The sequence below is a fragment of the Chiroxiphia lanceolata genome, chromosome 2 (assembly GCF_009829145.1).
Source record: "Chiroxiphia lanceolata isolate bChiLan1 chromosome 2, bChiLan1.pri, whole genome shotgun sequence".
In the NCBI taxonomy this organism is placed as follows: Eukaryota; Metazoa; Chordata; class Aves; order Passeriformes; family Pipridae; genus Chiroxiphia; species Chiroxiphia lanceolata.
In genome coordinates, this window is record NC_045638.1 from 83,558,633 (window position 1) to 83,579,494 (window position 20,862).

The window sequence follows — 20,862 nt, forward strand, 5'->3', positions numbered from 1 at the left end:
GCAGATAACACTATGAGCACTGCAGATTCTTTCTTCTGGGTGATTTTTTTTTGGTGACTTCACTACATACATTGTAATGTCCTTATTCCTCATTTGCTTACTATGCATGCTGTTACAACTGGATTCTGTATAATCGGTGGAGCTGTGCTTTGCCTCCTTCTGGTTAATACTGATAACTGATAACACGAGCATTTCTTCTTTGTTTCAAGACAAAGTCACAAGAGTTAATTTAGGCTATAATAGTAAGAGAGAAGTGCTTATTGAATCAGATGCTGATCTCAGCAGGGAGGAGGTAAATGAGTTCCATGTGGTAATTTAAAAATCTGTTCCTTATTGTTTCTCAGCTGTTAGCTGTTGCCTCTCAACTGGGTCTGTGCTTGACTGTGTGCTAATTGGACCCAACAAGCATTGGTAAGAAGGGTCAAAGAGCTAAAGCCTTGGTTTGGATCTTGGTCCATGACACAAGGAAGTCATGCTCTGCTTAACACCTGGAAAATGAAATGCTTATATGAAGCAGAGGACAAGGTTAACACAAGAAAAAATTGTTTTAACCTGGTCATAAATACATTTTGGCTGGAATTCTTTCCGAAATACTTCTACTGATCATAGCAGTGGGATTCTGGAAAATCCATTTATGGAAAAGGTTGCATGATACCCTGTCCAGTCAACACTAGAAGACGGGCTCAGCAGTTGTGGGCACACCTTCAAGTTCTTACCTTTGAGAGAATTACGAAGAAAACTAATAATTTGTAGCTTAGATCATAATGCATGAGCTAGAAAAAAAAAAGTGCTTGACTTTTGGTGTCCAGGCGAAGTTTGTGGAATTGGCATTTACAACAACCATTTGATCTCATTAGATATGGAAGCCATCAAGAGATGATAAATGTGGATTCCCATAGCACCGGTTTTGGAGCTACATTTTAAGAGCTGAACAGTATGTAATGCCAACCTGAACAAAAAGGTTGCATTTGAAATATTGCTGTCCTCATGTGTTGACTTAAGGAAATGTGTGACGATGGTACACAGTCCCCACAGATCAAGAGTCATGCAGACCTAGTGTTACGTGTAGGCATAGGAACACAAAGGGTGAACTAGAAGGTGGAATTTTGAAGAAATAATGGGCTTAAGACTCAGCTGTGTAGCAGCCAGTGGCAGGATGACATTGTGTACATGTACAGATTCCAAAAAACACTTGGTGCATGTGAACTGCTCTGCAAACTCATATGATCCAGTATGTTTGTTCAGCCAGCTTCTTTCTGCCTGCCAGGTGGATTTGTCTGTAGTCTCCAATTTCTCTACAACAGTCTGGTTTTGTGCATGTGTTTCCTCTTAAGAATATGGCTTCAAGAAATGATTATTTTCTCATTAAAATTTCAAAAGCACAAAATGCTGATACAAAACAGCTTTCGACATTTTCACATATCAGTGTAAACGTAACCATAGGAAAGGTGAGCAGATAAGATTTACTGTGCTACTTTAATTTGTATTTAATAAATGTTGCTCATAAAAGATAATGCTTACATTGCTATAATAATATAATTGATTGAATGAGATGGTGAAATACGAAGGGCCATTAATTACAATCACAGTAAAGTTTTATGTTAGTACTCTTTTTGAATTTATTGAATGAGGGAATAGCTGCACTGTATACCCTTGGAAATCAGTGAGAGGCATTTGCTTTTGAATTATTTTGGGACCAGAGGACAAACTACAAAGTTGATTCCTACTGTACTTCTTGCTGACCTAGGCAGGATTTCTTTACAGAACAAGTGTAGGGACAGCTGGATGGACAACACCAACCACCTGGATGATAAAAGAAGAAGAAAATACTAAAGCTAAAATATTGTAGTCCTGAGCTAGCCAGAGCTAAGATTAGCGTGTGTGTGAAAAGAATCACAAGGTCAAGCTGAAAAGCCGTTTGAAGCATAATTGTTGTCTGTGGCTGGAAGCAGTCACATGGGTGGGTGTGGTGTGTGGGGAGATAAGAAAACATCTTGCTGGCTGGAGACCTCGGACCTGGGGTCGGTAGAGAGTCTGTATATAGAAATGGAGTAATAAAGTTACAAGAGAGTTCTTCCTGGACAAAGTCTGTCTCCTGTGGATTCATTTGCCGTAAATGGTGCAGGGTGAGAACCTTTTTTCTACAAACAAGTGCCACTGATTTTTATTTTTTTTTATGTTCTTTACTTCATTTAAGTGAGCAATAGGTAAAGCTGTTAAAATAAATGGATGTCGCCAGACATGTAAATGGTCTTTTAGCTAATGAGCCCTCTGTGTCTCCCAGAACTGAGATATCTTTTATGATCTCAGTTACTAATGTGGACACAAGGGTAGAGCTGCAATACAAGCTACAGCAACTAGGAGAACAAGTGGGTAGACATATTATTTTCAGCTTGTTCTTTGAGGTCAAACTTGGGGTATACAATATATAAAATGGAAATAAAATTGATGGTATTATACAAATGTGATTATACGTGTGTCTATATATATATATACAAATAAAAAAGCATCATCTGAAAACTACAGACTGTTTCATGAGGTCAAATGTCTCTTTAAATATATTTTAAGACCTGACTCAATCATTAGATCATTAGTTTGGCCTTCAGGATATCAAAGGACACATCATTTCAAACAGAATTGAATCCAAGAAGTTGTTTTGCATATTAGATATCCAGCCAATATAAATAACATGTGTGAATCTTAGCAGTCAGTGATTTTAAAATTTGTGTTGATGTATTCTTATTGATCTTCTCTTCTACATTCTCTCTCTGTCACAAGATCAGTGATTTCCTCCTATTGAGTTGATTGGTCCTGTAAGAGAGCTGGGGTATCATCTAATAGATGCCAGGGATAGCTTCCTCTAAACCAAACAAATGAAACCACACAGGATCCATGTTATGGGAAGGTAATCCTGGGGATAGGAACAACCAAAAATCATCGTGAAAGGTATTTGCAAAGGACCTTCTTGGGATCAGCCACTCAGTGTGGAGTCTAGGAAACAAGAAAAAAGGTGTGCGAGGAGAGCTTCCCTGAACTGAAGGATATGGCAGAGAAAAAAGATGAGAAACTTCATACAGGGTGACAATTAAGGTATACTGACAACTGATAGGGTGGAGAACCCCTTACAAAGCCTGGAAAACCTTTGAGATTAGATAAAAATTTATGTGGACATATAACATATTATAACCAAAAGGGCTGTTTGAAGGTGACAAGTAGTCAGAAGATTTTGAGTAACATCTTATGCTGTGGAAGTTAATCACGTTCCAAAGGGAAATAGTGATAGAGAAACAGTGCTTGTATTCATTGTTTAATGTGAGAGGGAAGGTTGAGTGAGACAGCACACAGCCTCTTAGCAACACAAGGTAATTCTTCAATGTGTTCCTTAATTATATACCATAAATGTCAGTCACAGTTCATGTTACCTGTAGTTGACTGTAATCCACCTACATGAACCCAACATAAATAAGCCAGTTTGTACAGCTTGGTGTTAAATATACTTCAGAATATGGTACAGCCGATTACCAGTGGAGATGGGGGGGGAAACATCTGTAATCTCATCTCATAAATCTCACCTTCTTATCCTGGAGCACTCTTAACCACACTTCTTAACACAAAATCTGCATCATTGTAAATTTTTGTTCTTTTCTGTGTGTTGAATCTTCTAAATCCTCTTTGCTTGTACAGGGTGAAAAGAGCTCCTCTTGAGGCAATGGCAGGTCTCTGTTTGTAAAAATGACAGACTATTAAAAATGCAATCAATTGTATGACAAGGGAACAGAACTTTTAACTCTAGATTTCCGTATAAATGAATATATTAGAAAATGTGGTATCAGCAGGCTGTTTATGACCAGAAATATTTTCTTATAACTTAGTACTCCTTATATCTTTAGATTAGGCACTTGTAAAATAGGCCATTATGTGTAATAAAATGTATTTAATGAAACTTTCATTTGGAGGACATTGAATTCAACAGACTTAACTTTGACACTGACAGATCTCTCACAAGAGATGATTTGCATGGAAACCACTAGGGTCTCATTTTAGTGCCTGTAACACACCAGAACAGTGATTTTATGATTTTAAAGTCATTTATATGAGCCTGGAGCTACATGGCACAATGGCAATGCTTAGGATTGGAGCAGTACATCATCTGCATAAGTGGCATAACTTTCAGTGCTGTGATAATCATTCCCAGAAACTATATCGTACATATAAACGTGTCTCAATCAGGAAAGAAAAAAGTCTAATTGATCCATTATTTCCCAGAAAGACTTATCATCATGTAGCACATGTTTATCAAGGTTAAAAAAGGACTGAAAGGTATGGTATACTGATTAGGTATGGTATACTGATTATACCTTTTAGTAAGCCAGATGCTTCTACTACAATTTTTCACAGTTATGTATAACAGACAAGTAAGAAAGAAATACAATTTGTTAATAAATTCATGCCAGGGGATTTTCTTAACTGAAAGAAAAAAACAATTTGTAGGATCTAATTAATATTCTAAAACGAAAACATTATGTGTCTTGGACAGACTTTGTATTCAAATTTTTATTTGGAAACTGCTTAATGATGGTCAAACAAACCCACCTAGCCAGAGTCACAAGCACACAAACAAAAAAGTCAAAAAAGGGAAATCAATGCAAATGTATAGCCTCCAAAGTAGAAGGATCAATACCCTCTGATGTTAATACTGCAGGGTTAGATTTATTAACCACCTAGACATCTGAGAAAGAATTTATATAAATACTTAACCCCTCTATTATAAGGATTTATATTTGAAGTTCATCTTTGCAAAAGTCTATTGCAGTAGGCAGCCTCTTTACTTGAAAACACTCCCTAAAGCAGTGACATTTCTTGTATAAATCACTCATAACAGCTGCAGAAACTGAAATGGGATTTTAAGCTCATGATGACAGTTCTTCAAAAGCATCCAAATTCCTTTTTTTTTGGGACAATTTAGGTGATATTTTTAAAGTTATTTGAGGACCTAAATATCACTTATTTTGTGGGAGCCAAGAGCTTCCTTTTGTAGTCCAGAGTCTGTTCTCTCTGCACTGGGGCAGGCTGTAATTCATTTCTGCTGATGGACCCACTCTTCCAGCATTATCCCAGCAAAGTGTGTGGCTTCACATGTCCTTATCGCAGGCCCTTCTGCATTCAGCATGTATTCACAATACCATCACATTAAGAAACTCATGTAAGTAGTTTTTTTAGGTAGTATTCTGGACAAATACAAAAATACCAATCTCAAAAAAACACCAAAAATTGAGCAATTGCAGAATTGCCTCTGGCCCAAAGAAGAGCTGTGGGTACCAGAGGAAAATCCAGTTCTTGTAATGGTTTCCTTCAAGCTAAATTCTTCACTGACAAGACAACTTCATGTCACAGGGTTTAAGCACAGCTTTGAATGATGCTGACTGAGATAAATAAATAAGAAAACAGAGATAAATAAATATTAACCAGCCCACATTTCTAGCCTATGTTGAAAACAAGCATAGTCACACAAAATGTATCAGGCCAAGCACCAGGCACCAGAGATGTGACCTGGGCTGTTTTGAGAAGAGACAACAGAGGAAGGAATAGGGATTGCTCCAACTATTTTGATTTCCCATTACTAACTCCACTGTTAAGTTCCCTCTATTCCATTTATATACCTTCAAAGCAACATGGATTTTAATGTATTAATTCTTCCCAGTACCTGAGTCTCCCAAGAACTCCTGCAGATCTCAGTGCTCTTAAATAATTGTTATAATCAGTACAATTGTATTTTTAGCAGTTCTGATTTCCCCACATTAGGGTAGTTAAAATCACTGAAAGGATTCTTCGAAATTATTATTGTGCCTTGATGCATGATCATATATGTGAGCAGGTTTGCCACTTACAACAGCCTCTGCTTGAAAGAGATGGATAAGCCAAGGTAAAACAGAGGAGGGAATGATATGTTAGCAGTACTATCAAGGGAATGTTCCCCCTCTACCCATGTGTGTAATCTGCTTGCTCTAGCTATCAGTCATTTTTCCTATGCACGACTCCACAGTATTTACTTGAAATGAAATCATGCTTTTTGAACCTGTTATTGTCAGTCACTGCCTCTGCAAACTGACTTCAGGGCTTTTTGATATTTCAAACCTATACTGATTTTTACTAGAAACTGTCCTCTCATTTGATGCAGCACAAACTTATCACCACAGCTTTTCTTAACTATTTCTTAAGGAATATTTCCTATTTACTAATAGCCCACAGCAGTTTGGCAACAGTGCAAAACATGTACAACATATCAAGGAATCAAATAGCAGTATTTCTAATCGTGTCTTTAACTAGGGGATAGAAAGAACTGGCACCACAGGAGCCACTGACTCTGTGGGGAAAGAATAGCTGATTCTGAGACCCACACGAGATTGCAAAGCATAGTTTGAGACTTTGCATGTTTAAGCATTAACATTACTTATGTCATTATTGTGTTATTCAGCAGCTATAACAACCTTTGGGGATACTTTGGGGTGCTTGCTGAGACAAAGCAGTTTGTGAAGCCAAATGGCATTGTGCCTGAATAAGACCCAAATTTGGGCAGATAGCTATAATCCCGTAATTCGTTAGTTTTTTCCTTAAGTGCCCATGCTATGAGGTTCGGTACTTATATTAAAGACATTTCATTTTGTCAAGGTGAAGGGTGTTCAGGCTGCTGAATATTTTGCTTAAGAAGGGATTTACTTTCTCTGTCCTTTCCTGGTTTCCTGCCGTTTCCCCCCTGCTGATGGATGATCTTTCCCGAGTGAAGGTATTTTTCCCCAAGTGTGAAATTGATTCCAGCTGACAACAGAGTGTGTCAATCACTTCCCACTTTTGTCATCTTCAAAGACTCCTCTTCCCCTTATTTAAATTGTATTTTCATAATTGAAAATTGCTTTCAGATGACTTAATGAATTCCTCCACTCTATTAAAGGCTGAAAGCAGATGAAACACTGCAGCTTTCTGATTGAGTGCATTTTTATAGGGAAGCTTTAGCAGAAGCTTCAGCAACAACAGCAACTAATTTTCGGCATTAAGACATGCCCACTAAAGAAGTAAATCAGAATGGTAGAAATGGCATTTCCCACCAACACCACTGCATAAAAAAGTAATAAATTGTGTTTTGACCTTATGGATATACTTTTAAAGCTTCTGAATTGCTGGAGCTTCCATCAATACCCAAACAGCTGATGTGACCCATTGATCAACTGTGATTTGTATTCTTTCCTGTAGATATAGTGCTGCATCTCCATTGTGGTATCTCTTTAGAATGATAAAGATGACCCTGGAAAGCAGAAATGCTGATAGCAAAATATACTGTGTAATCTCTATTATCTATCCACAGTTAATCTTATGATAGTAAGTAGAGAAAGACATAAACTCTTTTCTTATGATCATACTCCTGATCACTGGGGCTTGAAATGCAGACTTGCTCAGCAAAGTAGTAGTTGACAAATACAGCTGAACTATTAAATCATCTGAAGCTTTGCTTTTGAGACACTGTAGTGCAAATGTCTGCTGAAATTTATGTGTAATTTATTCATGTAGTTTATTTAAAAGTAGCTTAATTCTTGAGATCTCCTTTATACAGAAGTGTGAACTACAGTTTCATTATATTCTAAAAATAAATAGCCGTATGTATATTTGGAAATCAGAATTTTTTAAATCTTAATAGTGTTTCTTTTGATGGTTTGTTTTTTCTTAAAAAAAGAAAAAGCTGACTGGTGAGTTGCCATGTATTGATAGCTTCAACACATAGTTAAAAGCCAGGATCTCCTGGATTAGAATGAGTCAGACTGATTTACCAGGCTCACTTTTCTGTCTATTTATTCAAATGCAAATCTAGAATAACTCTTCTAAGGCACTGAAGTTTCCCCAGTTTGTCATGGTATGCATGATGTCAGAAACAGGACTACTGTGTTTGTATGCATAAATCCCCTTCCCCTCTTAATCACCTGGATTTGTATTTCCTTTACGCTTTGTTTGGTAGTAGAAATATGGACCAAACTATTTATAGTTTGGTCCCTTGGTACAGTAGACCCCAGCAGTAAAAAAAACCTCTGCAAAAAGAGAGGGAAAAATAAAGTGTAGGTGAGCATACATGAGGCCTAACAGGAACATAATTTTGTAGGAAAGTTTCCACTTGAGATTATTTTACAATTCCCTGACTCAATAGAATTATATCTCTGTTTGTAACAGACATTTTGTTAACTGTAGCTTTAAACCACCACAGCCTTCCCAATATTTATCTCTGGTTCAAATTATCTGAGCTGTAATCACAATCAAGCACAACACACCAGCTCTATGAAGCAGGGAACAGTAATAGTTATTTATTTCACATTTGTCATGAATAATGATGTGATAAAAATAGTCTAGGTGCTATGATGCAAAGAAACGCAGCATTATATGCAATGCTTTTTGGAAAAAAAATATTAACTTTTCATATAATATAATGTATATCTGAACCAGGGCATCCCTGGTTCATGAAATTAGGTATATGGATGATCTGTGGACCAAACTGAGACTGATGAGTGATGACACATTGGCTTTGTATTATCCCCCATTTTATTGCAGAAAAGGTCTAAAAAAAAACCACCAAAAAAGAAAACAAAACAAAACACAACTGTCTTTTTCTATTAGCTTCTTCTTAAATATCACAATTGAGATGTCTGAGAGGTATAGCACAAATCTCACAGTTGAGAAAGCTTTAGTGGTTCCAGGCAATCTTTCAGAACATGACTTCCAAGTTGCACAGTAGTATAATTTAAGGCTATCCTGAGATACCTTCCACATCAAAACATATTTTTAAGGGACTGTTAGAGCTACCTGCATTGACAGAGTCTTTTCCTGCTAGGCCTAGAACATTGCATTAGCAACATTTGAGATAAGGGGTGAGATTCTACTATAGATGTGCCTTTCCCAGCTCCTGGTGAGTTTTCTATTGCCAGTACTTCAAGTTAAGGAAAAACACATTTTGAGTTTGTGCTTGTGAACAAGGCTTGTCCTGCTTGTTAAAGCTCTTCCCTGCCAAGAGTTTCACAGCTCAAAGTCTAGTCCTGATTATGTGTTTCTCATAAATAGATGGATGGTTTTCAGTGGCAGACTTCAGAACCTACTTAGACACCCATGCAGTTATTTAGGTTGAAAAATATCTTTAAGGTCATCAAGTTCAACCTATAAACCAGCACTGAAAAAGCCATCACTAAATCATGCCCCTGAGAACCACATCATTATCCTTTGAATACCTCCAGGGATGGTGACTCAACCACTAGTCTGGGTAGTCTGTTCCAATGCCTGACAACCCTTTTCCTGAATAATTTTCTTCCTAATGTACAATGTAAACCTCCCCTGGCACAACTTGAGGCTACTGCCTCTTGTCATATTGCTTGTTACTTGGGAGAAGAGACCAACACCCACCTCACAACAACCTCCTTTCAGGTAGTTGTAGAGAGTGATAAGGTTCCCCCCCTGAGCCTCCTTTTCTCTGGACTAAACACCCTCATCTACCTCAGCTACTCCTCATCAGTCTTGTGCTCCAGATTCTTCACCAGGTCATTGCTCTTCTCTGGACATGCTCCAGCAGCTCCATGTCTGTCTTGTTGTCAGGGGCCCAAAAGTGAATACTGGATCTGAGGTGCACTCAATCTCCTTATCCTGATCATGCACAGATAATACAGAATTTACAGTACAAGCAATTTGTACAAGTCCTTGCTGTCAGTCTAGTCCTTTTGCACAGCCATGGAGTGATTACACCAGGAACAACAGTTTTAACTCATGTCTTTAGTGCTAAAATTCTATATGGACACCTCAAAATGTTAGGAAGCAGCTCTTTTAGGTTGCTTCTTTGGGCGAGCCCCTTCTGACCAGGAATAACCACAAAACGCAAGGCACTGCTTCCTCCAGCAGTGCCATTTTAAGTGCAATGAAATTTAGAAATGGGAAAACCCGAATTCCTTACAACTCTCCTCCATGTCTATGTCAGGATTTTGGAAACTCCTTATACAATTTAAAAATATATAGAATTTCACAAGGGAAGGGGAAGGGGGAAGGGAAAGGGAACAAAACCAAAATAAAATATATATATATATATATATATCCCAATCAGTAGCCCGAGATCTAGTAACTAAGAGTTAGCAAAGAAAATATATCCCACCACTCTCCTTGGGACAACCGAGAGTCGCTCCGGTACGATCGCCGGCAACCTCCGCCTCCCAAGGTCGACAAGGCCCTACCAGGCCTCGCTCCCCAACCCGACAGACTCAACAGCAGGGAACCTGCACCTCCAAGCCGCCGGAAGGAAAGAGCGAAGGCCTCTCCTCCTTTCTTCTTATAATCTGGCTTACGTAAAAATCGTAGGGAATACTGGGTAAATCTGGACCCTTCCTTGGTTACAAACTGGTCACCAAGGAAGGCCTAGCCCAAACCACCACACTCCTGTTAAACTAAACCCATAGACTTGCCTGGAAGCAAACCAGAGGCTTCTGAGAAACTCCTGTTATTTCTCTGATGAATGGACATTTAACTCACCTGGTACCATGTTAGCAGCTCACTCCATTCAGCAGCACACCTGAAGTGTGCTGTACTGCACCTGAGATAGGAGTAATTTCTGCTAATCCAATTTTTCCAGATGTCCTGAGCTACATATCTAAGCTTCATTGACTAAGAAGTGAGAGATATTTTGATATTGTAGTGATTTGCATTAAAAGGTATGATTGTATGAGATGTAATGAGCAGCCCATTGCAGCACAAAGTACAAAGCATCACAGAATAATCATAGAATGGTTTGTGTTGGAAGGGACATAAAAGACACCCAGTTCCAGCCTCCCTGTCATGTTCAAGGACACTTTTGCTAGATAAGGTTGCTCAAAGCTCCATCCAACCTGTCTTTGAACACTTCCAAGGATGTGACACTCACAGTTTTTCTGGGCAACCCATTCCAGTGACTCACACCCTCACAGTGAAGAATTTCTTCCTAATATCCAATGTAAACCTACTAATCTTTCAGATTAAAGCCATTCCTTACTCTCCTATCACTACATGCCCTTGTGAAAAGTCCCCCTCTAGCTTTCTGGTAGCTCCCTTTAAGTACAGAAGGTGTTATTTGGTCTCCTGGAGCTCTCCCTTTTCCAGGCAGAACAGCCCAGCCTCTCTCAGCCTGTCCTCACAGGAGGAAATGCTCCCATTGCTTTTCATTTCCATCCCAGACATGTATTTGTGGTTTTTTCCTTGCAGTGTCTTTGTACTTAAACAGATCTTTAATTTTTTCATTAAATTGGAAATGAATGACAAGTTCTGGATGTGGAACTGAGACTTTTTTTGAGGGAGGAAATAAGATTAACTGTTAAAACATGTCCAACTCCCTCCGAAACCAGTGTCCTTAAGTACTTAGCCAGGATGAATTATCTGGCTGGATGGACCTGCTGCTTTCCACAGACTCGGAATCCAACTTACTGTGAGTCATATACAAACACAAAGAAAGCTACATCGAGGTTAGCCAAATCCCCTAGTATTTCACAAAGCGGTGCATGCGTAGATCTTGGTTCAAAGCAAGCAGAATCATGGTGGTTTCCTGTATTTCACTGTGTTCTCACCAGTTTTTCCAATGTACATTATGCTGGAAAACAGGAAAGCTGATAGGAAATGTTAATCAGACATTCTACAATAGGATCTGGTAGATACAATTCCTGAGCCTGGATATGTTATTTGTCACTGGAGAAGTAATTTTCCATATCTTGAGTATTTTGTGCCAAAAACTGTGATACTAAAAAGCGATTGTCACAAAGGAAACCCTCGAGCTGTGAAGCAAGGAAATCAAGTGGTATGAAATGCTGTATTATTAGGGCAGTGTTGTCAAGACGAAATGGACTGTGAACATTTTGATCTTTTAACTGTAAATTGTTACAGCAGAAAGGTAGCCTCATTTGCCAGGCTATTTGGAAAAAATGTATGTAAGCATTTTTGTAAGTCATGCTTTGTGAAACTTTAAGAAACTAATGCATTTAACAGAATCCATGTGAAAAAAAAAAAAGAAATATTGAAGATACTTTCCTCTTCAATTCATATATTGTTCTTGCTATCATTGCAGCTGTGGCATTGATTTGGGAGATCCTTTGTTCTTCTACTGCGAAAGTATTATTTTGAAATAAAGGAAATTAGAAGTTAAATAATACTGCGTAAATGAAAGTTAATTATAATATTTTTTACGTTCTTTGTTCAAAATGGATAATGCTTAACTGGCTTCTGATGTTCTTGGAAGACTTTTTTATTCTACAGAAGAGTTAAATACTGAAAAATAGAACTTCAGTAACAGTTTCATTTTATTTAAAGACTTCCTTCTGGAACCAGAAAAAGAATTTTATATAGACATGGATGGTCACTTGTTATAGATATGAATATGAAGCTAGAAAGGCAAGAAAGATTATGATGAGAAAAACTTTTAAAATAAATGAGTATGGAAAACTAGGACAGTCACAAGTCATGGATTTTCTTTTGGATTGATGTGCATTGATTTTTATATTGTAAAATATTACTGGCACCTCTAGAGAAGAACAATTACAATATAAGTTGCAATGAATGTAGCTTAATTAGGGAAATATAAATTAGATTTTTTCATGTCAGAAGCTTAAGCTGGCTAAGGAAGGTAGAAGGAAATATACATTAGTGTCTTAAAAGCTTTTCACAATCACTTATAGGTGACTAAAAGACTCTGAGTGGAACAAAATTTGGGGTCTTACTACAACATGTGAAATGACACTGTGGCTAACGTTACTACTTATCTCCCATATTTTATCTTGAGTTGATGTCTAGTTCAGGTACCTTGAATACGAAGATAAATCAGATCTATACAAGGGAAATTTCTTCCTAACCCCAAAGTACTCACTGGTAGCTATAATTTTAAAATCATATAACTTTACACATTTATCCTGCAATTACCAGAGCAACGTTCTGGATTTACATGACCTATTACATTTCATTACATCTTTTTAACTAGTCTTTTCTTGGCTATTACTTTATTTCCATTATATTATATATAGCATGTACTTCTTCTTGGATGCTGAAAAATAAAAAATGGGAGAAGTTTTCAAACTGTACAACAACATTCAAGCTGTACAACTTTCAAGCAACTTTCATGCTATATAGCTTTCAAGCAACTTTCATCTACTGCTGTGATATCAGTGGTGAGGTCTATTAATGGCGTATCTATGTTGAAATATATATACCAATATTATAAATATAAATACATATTATACATCCTATGTATTTATAGATCATAATTTTTAAAGAAAATTAATTTAGAAATAAAAGGTTCATGATTAAAAGTCTTGTGTTTACCCCAATTTCTTGCATTATATGTGGAACATAAAACCATTAAGCTGATAAAATTATTTGAATCCTCATCTTTTCCGAAATGAAGAAATAATGGTAAAACAACGGGAAATTATTATCCATGATGCAATAAAATCTCATTGACTTTTAATCTGCATCCTTTCGTGCAATAAATGTATTCCATTTTCTTAATCAGCAGAATAAAAAGGACATATCTTAACTGCTATCTAATTTTAAGGCTACGTTTAGATGAAGATAACATTGTTTTAGTATCCTTGTATGTATCATCAGCAAACTCCCAATAAAGGCCTCTAGGCATTTGAAGAAAGATTCTCTTTTCATTTACATCACAGCAAACACCATTCATGAAAATTAATTGAAAGGATCATTTAGTCCACTGAGAATAAATCCAGTTTATGAAAGGTCGTTAAACCTGACAATATGAACTTACTTTAGGATGAAATTCATTAGATGATATTTCAACTTGATACAGGCTATTTATAAATTAGGTTTTATCTCTTTGTATTGTATTGTTTATTTTAGAAAATTTCACTTGAATATGGTTAGGTACTCTAGAAGCTAAAGTCATGTCTCTATTCTGTCACACTCTGGCAAAGTGTGACAGTACTCTGCCAAGTAAGTTTAAGAAAAGGCAAGAAATAACATAAATGTTTATTCATTCTCCGAGAATGTGGTATAAAAAGCAAAATTATTACAATCAATTCTTTTTTCAGCATAAAATCTTTTATTACATCAATTTATCATTGAATAGTCTTGTTTGCATGTCGGATTCGTTGTGTCTAGTTTTAGACTAGGACTGTAACTTCTACACAGTTAGGCTTAGAGTCCCCTTCCTTTAATAGAGAAAGAGGGACAGGTACCTCCCAGAGATGCTGGCTGATCCTACCATAAATGTGTTGCGGTTTTTAGCAGGGGCTGTACTGCCTTCTAGAAGTACCTGTTTCTCTCTACTATATGCCTAGACAGCTAGCTGGTTTAGACTAAACACCTTACTAAAGTCAAGTAAGATTAATCTAACTGCTAATATTTTTTTTCCCTGAGTTTGCATTCTGCAGCAGTTAGAGATTGCATCAGAAACATGAAATTCTTATGAAAAAAAATTATCTCTGCTTTGTGACATGCATGTGACTGCAAAGGTCAGACATTAAAAGGTCTTTTAAAAGACTCTCAAGATTTTTAGTTAGTCTTACAGTTACTTTGGTTTTGCTCTTTGGAGCTTGATTTTCAAAAGAAAATTTTGAATAGCATTAAAATGTGGGATTGACAGGATAACAGCTTCCAACCACAATAGTTATAGTAGCTATATGTTGAGGGATTCACCCAAACTTTTTCTTTTGTTTTACTGGAATATTACAAAATAGATAAAGTAATATTGTGTTGGATAATTAACCCTGGCAATCTAAGAACTTCAGCAAGACTATGAATCCTCTGTCTGGTAATTTTATCACTATCTGAATTTGTTGACTTAAGCCAAATCTTGGGGTTTTTTACACTTGTTTGTTTGCCCTGTAGTCAGTTATTTGCCACTGATAACAGGTAAAGTGCGAGAACTGATGGAAAAGAGTATGAAAGGGGATTTATAAGTCTGTAATTTGTACCACCGAAAACATAGTAGAGGAGCAAGAGCTTCTCTTAAGAACAGATACAACTGTATGTGTAGTAGTGTAATTGACCACACATTTACCCTTGTTTAATAAAATTTGGACTGGCAGAGAATAGCACATTTGACTGTATGTATACAATGGAGTAATTACATTGGAGAGAGTAAATGTAAGACCAAACTGGGAAGTAATGAATACAGAGCATTTAATTGTACTGTAATTGAACACATTAAGACCTGACAAGAATGTGAAGGTGAACATTTGAATTCAGCAGCACAGTAAAATTGCAAATGGAAAGTGTAGAGGATGCACAACTTTTTAACAATGAAAGAGAATGATTTTTAACACAAACTCTTAGGATCAAAACTGCGCATCAGAACAACTTATGGATAAATTATATATTCTGCATTTATCCACAGTCTTGTTAATTAAAAAATTTGCCTCTGACATTACTGGAAAATAGCATCTCCTCCTGTTTGCTCTTTAGTAAAATTATATTATTTTCAAGATACTGCTGTTCTGTCATGTTTGTATTTGCTTGGCTGAGATTCACTCAGTCTGAATTCCAGGAATCCTACAACTGAGTCACTCCTCTCTTAATATTTAATACTATGAACTACTTTTACGCCCTCTCAGGTGACAACAGAGAAGTCTGGATGTGTGTGTCTTTAGAGAGCATGAATGCCAGAAACTTCTTATTGCCTTAAGTTATGCTCTGATATTCCTATCACTTTTTAATTTATGAATCTGAATTATAGCCTTTTCTGTTTTAAGACCAAGTACAAAAATTTCAAGGGATGAAGGAGGAAGGGTGAAGCTACAGCTGCAACAGATGGGTCAGAAGGGAAATAAGAGTAACCTACCCAGAAAACAAAAAAATGAGAAAGACTGGGAAAGACTAAGACAAGAAAATCTCTTTGGATTAAGTACTAAATAAGATCAGGGTTCTGCCACAACCTCACTTTTGGGATAATCTTTAATTTGTCTCTCTGTTTTCCCTGACTAACCTGAGCTAAATCTGTCTGCAGTTGTCTATATACTTGGTTTTTCTCTACTGTTAATACCAAAAATGTGCTTGTGCTTTAGGTTTAAACCTAAGGTTTACTGCTCTTAAGTCCAAAATATTGCTGCTAAATTAATATTTGTCATGACTTTGTTGGTTGTAGAGATGGTTGAGAAAAAGATAAAAAAAGGGGAAGAAATCTATTCATCACCTAAGTTAGTTTCCCATGACCTCCATGATCTCCTTTAGTTTTAGCGATCTTGGATCATGAAAATCCATAGGTCTATTGAATGATAGTGGATGGGTCTGGCCGGAGTCAAATCCAGGAAGATTACAGGAATTGTATGGTTGAAGGAAAATGGATTTCAGTTGCAAAATGGCACGTAATCAATCTTCTTAATTTTTAGATGGCCATGAAATCACTGAAATCTTTAATATTTTCTAAATAACCCAAACTCAAAAAACCCTCAAAAGACACTTCTCACAAGTTCGGATCTTTCCCAATGGTAATTATCTCCTGAAACATCCTTCACATAGGATGTAAGGCTAAATCACATATTCCCCTCTTTAAAACATGGGACTAAGAACTCAGTAGACTTGAGTCCTGGTCCCCAATTCTGCCACTATCAAACTGTGAATCTTCATCAGCTCATGTCTCTGAACCTCTTCTGCATTTTAACTACTTTCTTCTTTATATCTCTATGAAATCTCTTTGCAGCAGTGACCTGCTGAAAATGTCTTATGCATGTAGACAATGATCTCTAGTGGGCACTTATGTGTAACATAACAAAATAATGAAAAATATACCTCAGCTACCTTGTTTCTGGGAGCTCTTGAGCATTAATTTTTGGTCCTAATTTCCCTGTGAACCTTGGTTTGCTGAGGATGGAGTAATTAATTGTTTAGGCACACATAAATGTTCTACATCCAAACAAAGACATCTGGGTGCATTTTTCTGAGCTGGCCTCTATCAATGACATTGTAAACAATAATCTGAGTTAAACTAATTGTCTTCAGATTAATTCTGTTTGAGTTATGTTTCATTGGGAAGCTTTTGCTTAAAAAAAAAAAAAAAAAGGTATTTCTCCAATTGCAAATACCAGACTGTAGAAAACAGACACTTTGAATCCAGTCAATGGTGAAATGTATACTTTTTTCCCAAGGATAAAAACCATCAAATGTGTTGCTTTCTTCTACAATTAATTTAATAATTATTGCAAAATGTTTAATCAGACTTTGCAAAGAGGTTTAAAGGTATAAAAGTTACTTTCTGGAGGTTATTGTAAGTATATAGTCAATAACATTCATGCCCATATAAACAATATTGATTTCAGCCTCTCACAGTGGTAAACTATTCTAAATGGTCTTTTTTTTTTTTTTTTTAAATACAGTAGAATAGTAACTCTTAAGACTTTTATAAAAGCAAAGAGAAGCCAAATGTAACTTTACTTGAAAAATGAGGGCCTTTATATATACTTAGCAGTCTGGAGCATAATGTTTCAAAATTGTGAGAGGAATAAGCAGTGGGAAAGGAAAGGAACTATGTAATTTAAAGGATAATTCTGGAATGAGGATCACATATTTTTGTAAACCTACTTATTGTGATCCTGCAATGCCTCTGTGATTTCTTAACAGCCAGAGTAGTACTAGAGAGTGAAAGACAAGACGCACAATTAATTACCAGTTATCTCTTGTAGGATTATCTAGATTGCAGGCAGTTACTTACAGATGTTATGGTGCAGAAACATCACAACTGGATAATTAATGGTGTTACTAGCTTGATGACTATGGTTAATCATAGCTAGGTTTATGAATAGTTTGGGGGAATTGGCAAAGCAGTGTGAAGAATTAAAATTATCAGATGTATTATCTAGGTTAAAAAAGAAAATTTTCCTTTAGCACACCTTAAATTTAATCCTTGCCTTGAAAACAGCCAGGATACAAAGCCTATGACAACAATTAAATGTCAGCAACAGTTAACATATCCCGCCTTATATTTTTCTGTCCGGTATGAAAAAGCACACTGGGATTCTCCACAGGAAGAAGTCCTTTCAACACAGCACTGAGCCTCTTTTCAGAACCTGTAGAGTCATCCTTTGGTGGGCTGATCCCCCAGACCCCAAACTCCCCACAAATTGGCATGTGGGGAGTTAGATCTGTTAGATCTGTTACAAGTTTAGTCCAGGCCAGAGATCAGATGAAAAGCTGATTGTCTAAGGCGGGAGTGGCAGAAACCTGGATAACCATAATTAGCCTTGCAAGACTTCAGGGATCTTTTTTCTTGTGCCCTGTGGTAGTGACATATTCCCATAAAATAAACCTATCTAATCTAACTCCATTTCTTATGGAATGGTTTGCACAACAGCTAAGGGTAAGAGCTCGACACGTCAGAACTCAAGTACAGTACCATTACAGACAAATTTGCTCTAAGTATGTATGGGCAGTGGGACAGGTAGGAGAGGGGAGGCTTTCAATTCTTGAAAAATTACAAGACAAATTCTGGCAAGTTACTCTATTAAGAAACTCAGTTTATAGATGTCTCCTGTATAGCTCAGGAGGCAAGGATGGGAGGTATATTTTCCAAGAGTCAACAATCCATGTCTTTGTAATGTTCTTTTGACTACCAATATTTCTGAGATTTAGAGATGGGAAAATAAGGACTTATATTACCTACTGATCACTTCTGAAATGTCATTGTAAGTCTAGTTCATAACAATTCAAAATATTTGCTACTGATTTTATAGTCACCTGTAAGTGGTATGAAACATAAAGAAGAGCTTACTTGCCAACGTGTTCTGGGTTTGTTTTCTTTTTCTTGGCTACTGTGCAGCCCACCAGAAAAGACTGTAGATTGATTTTTGCTGAGGTCCATAATTTATACAAACTTTTTCAATAGGTATTGGACACCTGTCTGTGGTTAATGATAGAGTTAAATCTTATAAGAAAAGAAACTGGGTTGCTGATTTTAGGCCTGAATCCGATATTTCCAGCAGAGAACAGAGTGAGCTTTGTTTCATGAAAGTGCAGGCCTTGCAAAAGTAGCTGTAGTTAGAACTAAAGGTCAGTATTTGAGTAAGACTTTAAGAAGAAATAATGAAGCATTGACTTTATTGCGTTTAGAATCTAGGTTAAAAATACCTGTATCTAAGCAAAAAATAAACCTGGAATAAGAGCTAATCTCTCCGAAATTTACAACTTTTTCTTAAGGTTTAGAAATGAAGATTGAAGATGAGTATATTTGCATAGCTGAAACTAATTTCACAGGCCTTGATATCGTCTAATAGGTCAGAAATCTAATATGCTGAAGTCCAACAGATTTTGAAACAGTCTAATGTTGGAGATATTACTTCACTGATAATGTTGGAGATATTACTTCACTGAAGTTTAATCTACAGCTATATGGTGAGTGAGGAAATTGGCATGGTGGTAAAGCTTCATGCCCGACAGGCAAACATTCCTTTGTTTGAAAGTTGTATTTTGAATTGCCACAGGGAACCTGTCATATTTTGAGCTAATTTCAGTGGCCTGAATGTTAAGAAATCCAGTTCAATAAGACTTACAGCCATTCAAAACTGGCTGCAATAGTCTTCAAGTATTTTTCGAAGAAGTCCTCTGAAATCAGAGTACTGCTTCCTCTCAGTCTGAAACCTGGATCCTGTTCAGTGTATCCTCAAAGACTATGTATATCAGGCCATGAAAAACTGTCAGCACATTGTTTACGTTGCATTAGCTGCTACTTCTATTTTTTAAGCCATGGCAGGAATTTCTTTTACTTCCAGGAATACCTCAGTTCCTTCATCCATTTTCCATATCTCCAAGCTGAAGAATGTTGCAAAGAAAAATCACAAATCATACCAGCATCACTGTTCACAGTGGAGACTAGGAAAAAACAAGAAACTGATGTGTTCACAAAGTAAAAGTAATCTGACATTGTCATGTATTTGTTCTTATAAAAATTCTAACATTTATCACATCTCATACCACTGTATTTCAGCTGGATTCAAAGAAAAACTTGAGTTGAAAGCCTAGATGTGCAAATTGCATCAGTTATGGCCTCAAACCCTTGGGACCTATAATGTTACAGGAAAAAAATAAAATAATCCACACTGAAAATTCCTTGGATTTTACACATGGAAATAAAATGGACACAACTGCTATTATCAAAATGAAGTGCAAGTGGACAAAAATGTGTGAAGATAAAGGGAAGAAATTCACTGGAGGTTGCGTTGTGAGTTTATAGTTTGATGTTTAAATTGCCTGAGCATTCTTCACAAGGTAAAGAGTGATAAACTCAAAGGCACGGTCCATTACTACTAAGATAAAAATAATCCAAGGAACTAATCATATAAATAGACATATTTTGCAAGAAAAGAAGCAATGAAAGCTACTCAGAAGATAAATTTCTGGTCAGAAAATATTTTCAGCTGTTTGGCTGAATAAGTAATTGTTTCTCAATTACTGCATCCTACATTAGGAATCATCTGTTCTGTTAACATTCCCATATATGCAGCTTCCACAGCAATGTACAAGTTGGAGTGAAAGATTTTCTGCAGAACTCACAAAAACATTTGGTTTTGACCCATGTGGGTATTGTCAGACACTCTGAATATGTATTGGGACCCACTAACCTAAGAAAATTTATCATCTTTTGCTGATAATACAACCACATTGTATCTAGCATGACAACCCTCCGATGCAAGAATTAACAGATTTAACAATATGCATATAATTCCCTTAACTACTGTAATTATTCATATGTGCAAACTAATGTATGTGTAAACACATGTGCAGAGTAAAGACAGATGTCATTTATTTTTTTAATTTCAAATACCGGGAACAGAGATTTCTGAAGCTCAATTTTCACGTTATGAATTGTTCTATATTTTTGTAGTTTGG

General features: G+C 36.5%; 1 long non-coding RNA gene across 1 annotated transcript; it reads right to left on the minus strand.

The window, feature by feature from the left end:
* Positions 1–1,801: 1,801 nt before the first annotated feature.
* LOC116783517 lies at positions 1,802–17,077 on the minus strand. Its single transcript, XR_004355725.1, has 3 exons — positions 17,067–17,077; positions 4,146–4,150; positions 1,802–1,906 (listed from the first exon to the last, which is right to left on the minus strand). It is a non-coding gene; the product is annotated as an uncharacterized LOC116783517 (long non-coding RNA).
* Between the last annotated feature and the right edge of the window lie 3,785 nt (positions 17,078–20,862).